Below are 11,638 nucleotides of genomic sequence, written 5' to 3' on the forward strand. Positions count from 1 at the left end.
GAATCACAATTTTAGCCTGAAGTAGCGGACGCGTGTATGTGTGCATGCGTGTGTGTGTGATTCAAAGCTAATTGTGTACAAGAGAGATCATGTCACTTACATTTAACTTTCACTGAAAAGGGATATATTTTCGTAACCATGTCCTGATTTCTAAATGAAATTTGGTCACATTGACACCGCCCTGTCTATGGATATATTACTTCCGCTTTCTCTGTACATAACACACTCGATAGTCACTCAAAGTTACTCATAATAAACCACGTTTATAAAGTACATGACTATAACGAACTTATTGATATCACGATCTTCGTTTTGCTCCCAGCCACTTGTATAATTATATATTTTAGTCTCAAGGTGTACAAAGAACTCCAGTTATATATAGAATTAAAATTGATGATAAGTAATGGCCATTTGCTTGAAAAGCATAGCAACTGGCAAGGAGGTATCGAGTTTATGGTATACTGAGAGAAAGAAATAACGGATCACAGGAAAACTCAAGCGTTCCTTTATTATTTTCCAGTTTCCATCACCACAGCGCTATTCAAAGCTGGAAAATATTAAAAGAGCGCTTGAATTTTCCTGTGAACCTATTTATTTCTCTCAATATATTTCGGTGAATTGGCATTATAGAATCGACATTTATCCAGGGCTAGTAAAAGCAGCAACGATATAGAAATGCAGTAGACCTGAACAAGTCAGAACACAAGACCTCAACTTGAAGAAGGAAGTACATGAAGTACACATAAATCTATCTCCTGCCAAGTTCAAAAATACATTACTTCCTTGTGTTGTGCGCACAGCACAAGTGTGCTTCTAGTTTGGACATGCAAGGAAATGTTGTACACGAACATTTGTTTCTGCCATTAATGCATTTCTTTTTAATGAGCATCAACGTAAACATATAACGCACTGACTGTTTAATTATTTGTTGTTCAACACCGCACTCAGCAATGTTTAGCCAAATGACGGAGATCTGTAAATAATCGAGTCTGAACCAGACAATCCAGTGAATAATATCATGAGCATCGATTAAACGAAGTGTACAAAGTTCGGTACAAACATGATATTTATGAATATAGATAATGTTTAATAAATATAATATATTACAGTAATTATATTACTGTAGAAATATCATAAACGTTAGGGTTATATAGCGCAGGGCAATCACCTATTTCGAGTAAAGCACACAGATAAGCACGTGGTTCAGTCGTGACACAGGTGAGATAGGTCGAAGCCAGGTAAATAGGACACGAGTCTTTGTCAACGAATGTCATTTATTTATGATGTCATTTTACGATGCGTTTCCGATAGGATAACTCAATGTCTTTTTTAAAGTTGTCAAGTGTAAAATTGTAACGAATGTTGTAATGACATATTTATTTACCTTCTCAGTAACTGAGTTGAGTTTATTTTTACGTCGCATCGGGATTATTTCAGCCATGTAGCGACGAGACCATGTTTGTATTTATACACGTTTTACGTATTAAGTATAGATGGGTTTCTAAAAAACATAATTCATTCGTTACATTATTATTTACAAACAGAAAAGGTAATAGCGCCAGATTTAAGAACATTCAATCCATCGTTCACATAACACAGGGTCACAACAGGGATCGCAGATTAGCATGTTCCCAGGTAACATGGGTGTGATCAGCTGAACTGTCAACAGACTCTATCGGCGTGGATCGTTGTTGATCATATCTGTCGCTTGTCTGGGTAATCCAGGATCGAATACTAATTCATTACAGGCTGTCTTTTCGGAATGACTATGAGCGTGGTTTTAACAATAAAAAATACTGAACGTACGGTACATAATAATTATTTTCGTCGAGTCTGAGGGGTTTGTAGATTTTCCAAGGCGTTTCTTACCGTCTACTTTCAAATCCTTCATGTATATCCACAGCTCTTCTGCAAATGTTTCAATTTATGAATATGCCGATATACAACAGATATATCTGGGAATAGACCACCAATCAGGAAACAGCACTTCTCACGATTATGTTTCTAGCTTTGTAACTACCACCCACGCGCACGTGGGTTTCACGTATGTCATCGGCGCATGCTTCTCTTAAAAGGTACTCTTGGCTTTCGTTCAGTCTTGAAATTGCTGGAATACTGTTCATAGCGGCGGTAAAGCTTACACATCCAGACTATTCGAACTGGGTTTTTTTATGCATGTATGCCAAACAATATTGTTACGGTGGTTTTAAAACGAGGTTGAATTGGTCCAAGTCGCTTATATATTTGTGGTACAATTCAACAAGAAATTATCTAGTGGCCAGGCTGTATGTGCATCGCCAGTCGCTACTTTTGCTTTGAAGGCAATGGTTTACCTGGTCCTAGCTTGATTTACTTACAGACATCCTGATGGTCAGCTTTAATATGGCCGAATATTTACACTCACGTTACTACAAATGACAATTTGCATAACATGGACCAGGGGATGACAGAGTGAGTGAGTGTGGTTTTACGCCGCTTTAAGCAATATCACGGCGGGGGACACCAGACAATTAATGTGCTTCACACAGTGTACCCATGTGGGGAATTGAACCAGGGTCCTCGACTTGACGGGCGAACGTTGTAACCACTAGGCTATCCCACCGACCTTGGATGATAGCTGGAAAGCACATAGGTAAATCCGGCAACTCTCAGAGCTCATGAAAATCTCATGCAGACTGGGCCGGTGGGGTAGCCTAATGGTTAAAGCGTTGGCTCGTCACGCTGAAGACCCGGGTTCGAATCCCCATATGGGCACAATGTGTGAAGCCCATTTCTGGTGTCCCCCGCAGTGATGTTGCTGGAATATTGCTAAAAGCGGCGTAAAACTAAACTCAGTCAGTCAGTCTCATGCAAACTTGAATTCAGGGCATTCAGATCAGCCTAGGGAGATACGATTGCTTTGCACAGGGCGGTAAACACAAGCGGAAATTGTCTGGGTCGTATTTATAAAGCTTGCTGGGGAAAGCCAGGCTTCTGCACGAACACCCAACTATCGACATACAAAATTGATATTTTCTGTGAAACAATGGCTGCCACGAGCCAGTATATTATGGATACTTTACTGGCATGCTACGGGACCGTTACCTAATGGTAGGTATTTGTGTATTAATACACAGTTTATCAATCTTATTACGCAGGCTTGTGTCTCTCTCCTCCCTCTTTTCTAGGTAAGGCCGTATATCTATTTATAGACCTTTTTCGAGGAAAACCAGCAGAAGCTCAGAAACGCAGGCTTTGTGTGTGATGTTGTGATGGCATACAAAATGTGAACTCATATTTAGCTATTGTGTCACTCTCATTGCAAACAGGCAGTCAACATACAGCCGTTTTACATCGATCGTTGAGTGAGTGTGTCTGTCGCGAATCACCTGGAGCTCGCCATTAAAGTATATAGGTTACTAGTATTATGTAGGTCGTCTCTCCCGGAGCAACACTGACTCATGTATGCAGGTTATCTGATATTCAACTGAGGCGTAGTAGGCTGTTACTGGGGATTCCCGGTTCAGTTGCGAGGGTATTCGGAATTCGGCTGTGTCGGGCACATATGTTATCTTCTTTGATGGGTATTTTAGAAGTAGAGTTGATGAAGAATAATGACAAATATTATGGATATACAACTTCTTTTATCCTAGTTTCGACATAGGTTCTAATGTCGTTGTCAAGCAAGTGACATATATATATTATCGTACTTTTTATACAGATTACACATTTTAAAATGGGATGGTGTAATTAATGTACGTAAAATCTGGGTGGAGCAATTAGACGTACTGGGGTGTGAACAATTGAATGGGAATCAGGGGTGTTGTCAGTCTGAGGGTGCAAACCTATATCTGATGCAGGACCGCATAGTGAGGCAGAGGGTGACAATTAGATTGGATTCAGGACTGCATAGTGAAGCAGAGGGTGACAATTAGATTGGATTCAGGACTGCATAGTGAGGCAGAGGGTGACAATGAGATTGGATTCAGGACTACATAGTGAGGCAGAGGGTGACAATTAGATTGGATTCGGGACTGCATAGTGAGGCAGAGGGTGACAATTAGATTGGATTCAGGACTGCATAGTGAGGCAGAGGGTGACAATTAGATTGGATTCAGGACTGCATAGTGAGGCAGAGGGTGACAATTAGATTGGATTCAGGACTACATAGTGAGGCAGAGGGTGGCAATTAGATTGGATTCAGGACTGCATAGTGAAGCAGAGGGTGACAATTAGATTGGATTCAGGACTGCATAGTGAGGCAGAGGGTGACAATTAGATTGGATTCGGGACTGCATAGTGAGGCAGAGGGTGACAATTAGATTGGATTCAGGACTGCATAGTGAGGCAGAGGGTGACAATTAGAATGGATTCAGGACTACATAGTGAGGCAGAGGGTGGCAATTAGATTGGATTCAGGACTACATAGTGAGGCAGAGGGTGACAATTAGATTGGATTCAGGACTACATAGTGAGGCAGAGCGTGACAATTAGATTGGATGCACGACTGCATAGTGAGGCAGAGGGTGACAATTAGATTGGATGCAGGACTGCATAGTGAGGCAGAGGGTGACAATTAGATTGGATTCAGGACTGCATAGTGAGGCAGAGGGTGACAATTAGATTGGATTCAGGACTACATAGTGAGGCAGAGGGTGACAATTAGATTGGATTCGGGACTGCATAGTGAGGCAGAGGGTGGCAATTAGATTCGATTCAGGACTACATAGTGAGGCAGAGGGTGACAATTAGAATGGATTCAGGACTGCATAGTGAGGCAGAGGGTGGCAATTAGATTGGATTCAGGACTGCATAGTGAGGCAGAGGGTGGCAATTAGATTGGATTCAGGACTGCATAGTGAGGCAGAGGGTGGCTATTAGATTGGATTCAGGACTACATAGTGAGGCAGAGGGTGACAATTAGAATGGATTCAGGACTGCATAGTGAGGCAGAGGGTGGCAATTAGATTGGATTCAGGACTACATAGTGAGGGAGAGGGTGACAATTAGAATGGATTCAGGACTGCATAGTGAGGCAGAGGGTGACAATTAGATTAGATTCAGGACTACATAGTGAGGCAGAGGGTGACAATTAGAATGGATTCAGGACTACATAGTGAGGCAGAGGGTGGCAATTAGATTGGATTCAGGACTACATAGTGAGGCAGAGGGTGACAATTAGATTTGATTCAGGACTACATAGTGAGGCAGAGGGTGGCAATTATAATGGATTCAGGACTACATAGTGAGGCAGAGGGTGACAATTAGAATGGATTCAGGACTGCATAGTGAGGCAGAGGGTGACAATTAGATTAGATTCAGGACTACATAGTGAGGCAGAGGGTGACAATTAGAATGGATTCAGGACTACATAGTGAGGCAGAGGGTGACAATTAGAATGGATTCAGGACTGCATAGTGAGGCAGAGGGTGGCAATTAGAATGGATTCAGGACTACACAGTGAGGCAGAGGGTGACAATTAGATTGGATTCAGGACTACATAGTGAGGCAGAGGGTGACAATTAGATTGGATTCAGGACTGCCCAGTGAGACAGGGGGAAGAAAGACACCTTTTTTCTAAAGAGCCGAAATTTGCAATACTGACCGAGGACATTTTCTTTCATTACCTAATAAAACCTGTGTCCTGACAAGCATAGATCAGATGTGTTGCTTGGGGTGACGGTTATCTCTGGTGAAATCATATTAAAAAGGCTGATCAATCGGCCGCGCGTACTATCATGTTCTTTAACATAAGCTGTGGCCATTGCTTGACTTAACTTGAAGTCAGTGGTTGCTTGATCTTTTCAGAAAGAATGAAATTGAAATTGTATCCTACACCCACATGCCACATTTGAACTAGTCAGATGTTCCTCTGAGATAACTGGGTTCGATTCCCCAATTGGGTACAATTGTTGCTGGAATATTTCTTAAAGCGGCGTGAAACTGAACTCACTCACTCCTCTGAGATAATCCTTGTAGTCAGTAGCTATGCCGATTGTTAGAATTCAGGCATAAGTTTGCAATTACAGAGTGAGTTCACTTAAAATTACGCGGCTTCAGCAACATTCCACCAATATCACGGCGGGGGATACCAGAAAAGGGCTCTGTGCATTGTACCCATGTAGGGAATGCTTTATCCACTAGGCTACCCCACCGTCCCACATGGTAGGTCAGTAAGCTGTCAACTTGCGTCGTCAGATATCCGCCGTTGTATAACAGTACAGATAACGTTTCTGTTGGTAAGATTTTTAGTCCACTTCATGATCACTTACATGAGAGACACGTTATGTACAGGGTCCTTTATAATTGTACCCAGGGGCTTCCTTGGGGATTTATCACTTACCTGTTGATGGATCCTCAAAGTGGTGTCTTTTGGAAGATGAACTCCATGTGCATTTGAATCTAAAATATAGCACCTTCCATCGTGACGTTAACCTTGTTATTCACCATATTCGACGAAGCAGCCGTATAATACCCACATATGTTGCGTCACAAGTATTAGCTTTTGGTTGTTTTACGCCGCACTCAGCAATACTCAAGCTATATGGCGGGGTCTGTTGATAATCGAGTCTGGAGCTCGACAATCCAGTGATCAACAGCATGAGCATCAATCTACGCAATTGGGATACAATGGCATCTGTCAACCAAGACCACCCGATAGCGTTGGTCGCGCCTTAAGACAATCATGGATTCCTGAAGACCAATTCTTACCTAGATTTTCATTACTCACAAGTATGGGTGTTGAATATACTGTACACATCCACGCACTTTGATACAAGAAATCAATCAGTTGGGTATAACGCCGTTCTCACGTGGTCGAGTTATATTAATTCATTTATATAGAGCATTGTATCCATCTGACAAGTTGTTCACTGGGCGCTGTAATCACAATCTGATTATTATTACCCCTGATAGCCCAAGCTGCCTGTGAGGCGCTAGAAGGTTATAGTCGGCGTAGTCTCCAAATGCCTACAGTGACAAATGCCTACAGTGTAGAATAAACAAAGTAATGCACCAGTGATTTCAAGCAGCAGTATCTTCTCCCCATTACATAAATGGAACATTCCAACAGACAAGGTGGACAAATGCCTACACAATGAAAAAATGCTCGGGGTTTTCATATATTTGTGAAATGGAACAATAATTGAATTCATATCGAAATTTCAGACATGCTTCTCGATGGTGATATTGACGCACTATTTCTCACTGAGACGTGGTTACGTCAGCAAGGTGATGACGCTGTGATAGCCGACATGACTCCAGGAGGTTTCACATTGAAACATGTCTCTCGATCAGGCAGAGGTGGGGGCGTGGCTATCATCTATAGGTCATCTCTCGTTGTCGACATAGTACACCCTAAGGATTCCTATGTATCATTCGAGCATATAGACGTAACCATAGCAGCTTTCAACAAGACAGTTAGGATAGTATGTCTCTATCGACCACCGCCATCATCTAAAAACAAACTCTCACATTTTGACTTTCATGAAGACCTTTCTCGGCTTTTTGCAGCATATCCACGGAGGCACACCTTGTTTATTGGTGACTTCAACATTCATGTTGACAATGTAACTAGGTCTGACGTAAGGAAAGTACTTTCTCTGCTGAAGGCTCATTCTTTGAAACAACATGTTACGACCCCTACTCACAAATCAGGCCATATTCTTGACTAGGTGGTGACGTCAGAGGATGAAGATGCATTGATCAATAGTGTCAGCGTTGAAGATAAACTGGTGTCAGATCACTCAATGATCAAGATGTCACTCAATGTGCAGAGACCTGGGAATAATAAGATCACGAAGACCTGTCGCGTTCTCTAAAAGATAGATAAGATCGAATTCTGTGGTGACCTGTTAATATCTGACCTCATAGCACACCCTGAGTCAAATGTTGAAAGCTTGACTCGTCAGTATAACACTGTTCTTCGGGATTTACTCGACAAACATGCTCCTATTAAGGAAAGAACTTTCATTCAGCGTTCCGATTGTCCTTGGTACAACGACTCATCACACCAAGTGTGTACGAAGACGTGCTGAGCGAAAATGGCGGAAATCTCGTTTAGAAGTAGATCGTCAAATTTATAAAGCTGCGAGGAATATGGTCTGTAAAGTTATTCGGGAATCCAAACGTCTTTATTGCAAACAACAGATTTTAGACTCTACCTGCAAACCAAAAACCTTGCACAAGTTCCTGGGCTCGCTAATGGGCAAAAAGGAGACTGTTGTACTTCCTCAAGGAAAGAATCCATCTGAGTTGGCTCATCTCTTTAACTCATTTTTCAAGAACAAGATTGAAGACGTCAGGAAGTTGCTTCAGAATTTTACTGAAGGGGACATTCTTTTACCATACTCCGATTTCCAGGGAACCAATCTCCTCCAGTTCCAAGCCTTTACTTAGCAGGAAGTAAGATCTTTCGTCATGTCGTCCAACAAGACCACCTGTCTCAACGATCCTATACCAACTTCTTTTCTGATTGAGCACCTAAATCTGCTTCTGCCGACATTAACGGAAATCATCAACAAGAGTCTGTCATCTGGGATCTTTCCACATATGCTAAAAGACGCTGTTATCATGCCACTAGTTAAAAATGCAAAACTTGACAAAAATGACTTTAAAAACTACCGCCCCGTTTCTAATCTGACTTTTCTCTCCAAACTTATCGAGAGAGCAGCTACCAAGAGGTTGATGGATCACTTGTCAAGCAACAGCATCTTAGACGAGTACCAATCGGCTTACCGTCCACACCACTCTACCGAAACTCTCCTTCTAAGAGTGGTAAATGACCTAAGATGCCTGGTTGATAGAGGTGACGTGGCAATTCTGACACTCTTAGATCTGAGTGCGGCATTTGACACTGTGGACCACAAGATTCTTCTCCATACTCTTGAACATCACTCTGGAATCGGCGGACAAGCACTGGCCTGGTTCTCTTCATTCCCTGTCTGCTAGACACCAGTCAGTCACAGTGTCGGGCAGCATCTCACAGAAGATTACTCTGTCATGTGGAGTTCCACAGGAAACTGTTCTAAGCCCAGTGCCCTTCCTGATTTACATCAACCAACTCTCTCTGATCAGTGACAAATTTTTAATACCTCTCTTTTCCTATGCAGATGACAACCAACTCCTGACAAAGTTCAGACCAAATAATGCCCAATCAGTGTTGAAAGAGATTGAGAATTGTACTCTGGAAATCAAGACATGGATGACGGGCAGAAAACTAAAACTGAATGACACTAAAACAGAGGTTCTCCTTGTTGGGAAACCAAAGAGCTTGGAGAAATTTAACATCGATAGTGTGAAGATTGGTTCAGCTAACATCACACCGTCAGCTTTGATAAAAGATCTTGGTGCTTATATTGATTCGGGCCTGTCTCTAGATTCGCATGTGGATAAGTTGTGTCATACCTGCAATTACCACCTCAGACTCATTGGGACGATTAGGAAGCACATCACAATGGAAAGTGCCCACGCTCTTGTGAGATGCCTTGTAACATCCAGATTGGATTACTGTAATAGCCTTCTATACGGACTCACCAACGGTCATCTCAATCAACTACAAAAAAGTCCAAAATACAGCAGCACGTATTATATCCCTTACCACTAAACGAGACCATATCACCCCTGTACTCTCATCATTACACTGGCTTCCAATCAAGTTCCGGATTGACTTCAAACTTCTTTGCATTGTGTATAAATGTTTGCATAATCAAGCTCCTTCATATCTCTCTGAACTTCTCACTGTGTACTCCCCTACCAGAACTCTCAGATCTCAAGACCAATGTCTTCTCTCCGTTCCCAAAGTTCTCCTTTCTTCTTTTGGCAAGAGGTCTTTCCAGTACGCTGGTCCTACTCTGTGGAATTCTCTCCCTCTCCACATAAAGCAGTCATGCACATTGGAAACTTTCAAAATTAAGTTGAAGACTTTCTTTTTTTCCAAAGCCTATCCCTAAAATCAATCTTTCTGTCATCAATTTCAATGTATACTTATTTTGCTATTTTATCCTCTGTATGCATTGTATGTATGCTTTTATGTAGCGCCTTGAGCATGTATCAGTGGGTGGAAAATGGCGCTAAAATATCCATTATTATTATTATTATTATTTTACATAGCGTATCACTGCTGCTCACCTAAAACAACATACGCCTGTATAGGCATTTGCCACTGTAGGCATTAAGAGACCTAACCTTATAGTCGCATGACTTATCTCACCGGGTACCCATTTTCTGCTGTGAGCTAGTAGTGGCGCAGGAGGCGTTTACCTGTTTGCTGAAACCCACTGTTACGGTGCTGACAAACTGGAAACACGGCGTACCGGGATTCGAACTCCCAATTACAGAATTCTGGCGTGCCCCGTGAAACGGATTATGGCCTTTATTTTATAGACATGATCAAAGCAATTTTCCAAGGAAACCCTAGTATTGGAGTGTGTGTATGTTTGTGGTGAGTGTACAGGGAGTGTCTGGGAGTGTGTTGAGAAGGACGTCCACATACGCTCTCTTTGTTAGCACGGAGGAAGAGTACTTCCGACATTTAAAATACCTGACATACAGTAATACTACCTGCATGTGTCAAGTTTTGGTGCAAACATATCATTGCAGAATCTGACAGTCCAGAGCTCCAGATAAGATTTAGCTCATGTGAGTACTGTACCCACTGTATGTTTTTGGAGTGGGTATTATGAATGTTGAGTGGGTATTTCTTTTTCTGTTACCCACTGCTTTCAAATATGTGCGTATTTCAGTCATTTTACTCACCTAAGTATGCCATTGAGTAAGTTTACTAAGCAGGTATGTTCTGCCTTATGTCATACCGTCTATAAGCCGAATTTTGAGGACCAAAAAAGCAGTCTGTAGAAGGGGGTCGTCTTATCCATGGGTTACGCTTTCGTCAAACTTTTTTCCAGGGGTAAGAAAACAACATCGTATCACTTCGCGTGAACAAACAACAGAAGACAACTTTGTCAGTAGAGACGTCAAATTTGCAATTAAACATCACTAGACAAGATTATTTACCTTTTAAGTTCTAAGTTGTTTTTGCTGGGCATTGTATTATTTGCAGGTATTAAGATTACCGTGTGTATCTGAGCCGGAAATAGCAATAAGCTGTGCACATGTTTCCCGGCGAACAAGTTCAAACATGCACAATAATATAACGGGACGAATTCTGACGCAGTCGTCAGTAAAATATAACACAGAATATTATTATTTAACCCAAAGAAATATATCCTAGCGTTGTGTAATTTTAATTACAGTTCTTGCTCTATGAATTAATTTAGATTACGATTACCGTGTGTATTTGAGCCGGAAATAGCAATCAGCAGCGAACAAGTTCAAACATGCACAATAATATAACGGGACGAATTCTGACGCAGTCGTCAGTAAAATATAATACAGAATACTATTATTTAACCCAAAGAAATATATCCTAGCATTGTGTAATTTTAATTACAGTTTTTGCTCTATAAATTAATTTAGATTACGATTACCGTGTGTATTTGAGCCGGAAATAGCAATCAGCAGCGAACAAGTTCAAACATGCACAATAATATAACGGGACGAATTCTGACGCAGTCATCAGTAAAATATAATACAGAATACTATTATTTAACCCAAAGAAATATAACCTAGCATTGTGTAATTTTAATTACAGTTTTTATGT

At 41.4% G+C, this 11,638-nt stretch overlaps 1 protein-coding gene across 1 annotated transcript in view; it reads left to right on the top strand.

Moving 5' to 3' along the window:
* The first annotated feature begins 2,950 nt into the window (after positions 1-2,950).
* LOC124254714 (serine/threonine-protein kinase TBK1-like) overlaps positions 2,951-11,638 on the top strand; it is a 73,772-nt gene continuing 65,084 nt past the window's right edge. Inside the window, exon 1 of the mRNA XM_046688564.1 lies at positions 2,951-3,090. The gene's annotated coding sequence lies outside the window, so the exon portion shown is untranslated. The remainder of the gene's footprint in view (positions 3,091-11,638) is intronic.

The sequence above is a fragment of the Haliotis rubra genome, unplaced genomic scaffold (genome assembly GCF_003918875.1).
Source record: "Haliotis rubra isolate DU_JTF1 unplaced genomic scaffold, ASM391887v1 Scf58, whole genome shotgun sequence".
Lineage (NCBI taxonomy): Eukaryota > Metazoa > Mollusca > Gastropoda > Lepetellida > Haliotidae > Haliotis > Haliotis rubra.